The sequence below is a fragment of the Protopterus annectens genome, chromosome 10.part0 (assembly GCF_019279795.1).
Source record: "Protopterus annectens isolate FY-2018-M chromosome 10.part0, PAN1.0, whole genome shotgun sequence".
Classification (NCBI taxonomy): Eukaryota; Metazoa; Chordata; order Ceratodontiformes; family Protopteridae; genus Protopterus; species Protopterus annectens.
The window spans coordinates 1,702,351,953-1,702,354,147 of record NC_056744.1 but is presented as its reverse complement, the minus strand read 5'-3'; the positions used below and the strand labels follow the sequence as shown (position 1 = coordinate 1,702,354,147).

Genomic DNA, 2,195 nt, shown 5'->3' with positions numbered 1-2,195 from the left:
GTACATGAGGCAATTGCTGCATTGCCCCAGTATGCCCAGATTCACCAGGTGGACAGGAGAAATCACCGGAAGCTGACCCTTGGACATGCTTGGTTTGGGGCTTTTTTTTTCTTTGTAAAGTATAGGAGCTGTTTCCTTAGCAAGGTACTTTGCAATTATAGGCTGTTTAGTGCCTACTATTAATTTCTCCTTGTTAACAAGGAGAGTTCAGTGTTTGTATGAGTTTAAGGCTTCCTAGTGCTTTCCAGCAGGTATTAGAGAAAGTGCTAGTCACAGGATGCTTAAAGGTAAGATTGAAAAGAATGCACTCTGCAGTGTGCACTAGAGAAGTTAGATGTGAAAGTAGGTAACTTGAGTTTTACCTGTTTAAAAAGTTAAGGTTTAGTGGAGAGTTACTATTTTTAAAACAGCAAGATGGATTGAAAGGGGTGGTCACTTTTGTATTTTGGTACTATGAAATACTGTAGGATGGCCAATAAATTTAAATAATTGAAGGGGTGGGATTTCAAAAATGATGATTTTGTGACTCACATAAGCCAGTGAAAGTAGAGAGAAATGAGATATATGGTCAGATTAACATAAGAGGCGGGCAACTAGAAAGACAGTGGTATTTAACAAGACAACTTAAATGAATGGAAGGGCGGGAAAAATTCTGCCTGACTCAGAACAGAGAGAGCTGTGGTCTCTTTTGAAGTTTTAATATGCTGTTAAAACAGAATGCAAGCAAAACACAAAGTAAAGAAAACAAACTACAGTATTCAAAATATAGAAAGGCAATACAGTAATACAAAAAATAACAGCAAACTAACCTTTTCTTCACAGCAAAGTGTAGCAGAGTCTGGATGAGCCTTTCTGGTAAAGCTCTGAAATGTTTTAGTTTACTCCTTAAATAGAAATTTTAGTTCCTAGCTCCACCCCGTCTGTTAACAAGTGATTAACCTTAAGTGACCTCTTCTGTCTTATGAATGAGTCCTTAATTAATCAGTTCTTATTTCTGCCTGACTCAGAACAGAGAGAGCTGTGGTCTCTTTTGAAGTTTTAATATGCTGTTAAAACAGAATGCAAGCAAAACACAAAGTAAAGAAAACAAACTACAGTATTCAAAATATAGAAAGGCAATACAGTAATACAAAAATAACAGCAAACTAACCTTTCCTTCACAGCAAAGTGTAGCAGAGTCTGGATGAGCCTTTCTGGTAAAGCGCAAATATGAAAACAACATATTAGCTTGTCACAATGAGAAGTTACAGACATAATAAAGTCATAACATTCAAGCACAAAATTTCAAAAACTACACATTTCAGACTAAAAACTCAGCAGACACAATAAAGTCATTGCATTGAAGCATAAATTGAATGAAAAGCTTCATAATAGGTAAAGGACACACTGCAGGATTGTTTACAATGTGTAGCTGAGTCGGGTTGGACATAGCTGAAGGATTTACACTTGAACTGGACTATAAACCTGGTGCAGTGAATACATACTCTGAACAGTTACAGAGATGTTTACAACTTGAGGTAAATCTGTTAATCAACTGCTCTTTTGAAAATACTGAGACTGTTGACAGCTGAGGTGCAGAACAATTTCAACATGTATAGAAACTTAGAAAACAAACTGTATAAGTTTAATCGGATTCAGTGGCAAAGGCTTCATTTAGAAGCAGCGGTGACAGAGGAGTCATCTTGGAATATCCCACTTTGAATTTTTATCCCTGGGTAATAATTTGTTCTTTATCATGGCTTAATTTTAAAGGAGTGCAATGGGTTTCTCTAAAGCATCTCTCAAATTCTCAGCCCTTTTGCTCCCTATTTACAGTTCCCTGCATAAAGCAACAACAATGTGCCATTTAAAATATTTCTAATTCATCTTACCTCTCTAATAGGAGACTATCCTAGGGTGCTGTGATGATTTTACTTTCAAATACATTGTCTTGCGCCTTCATAAAGCTTGGGAAAGAAACTCCCTCTTAATCATGTCATTGAGGCCAGGCAGTTCAGGCACTTTTTCTCAGCAGTTCCCTCCACCAAAAGTGACATCACTACTGCTGGCTTCTGCTTCTAATAAAACAATGAAACCCACCCATTCTGTGATGTCACAGCTCCCTTGGCCTTCCTCCCACCTATTGAGTGCTGAAATACAGCTGCTGGAGGTAGGGAAGTTCTTTTTCTGGTTTTGTTTCCAGTACATTCTGTTTT

The 2,195-nt window shown here is 37.4% G+C and overlaps 1 long non-coding RNA gene across 2 annotated transcripts in view; it reads left to right on the top strand.

Annotated features, from left to right (window-relative positions):
• The first annotated feature begins 2,153 nt into the window (after positions 1 to 2,153).
• LOC122813930 overlaps positions 2,154 to 2,195 on the top strand; it is a 43,049-nt gene continuing 43,007 nt past the window's right edge. For both annotated transcript variants that reach the window (XR_006366744.1, XR_006366743.1), the window contains exon 1: positions 2,154 to 2,195. This exon is cut by the window's right edge and continues 51 nt beyond it. This is a non-coding gene — a long non-coding RNA (uncharacterized LOC122813930).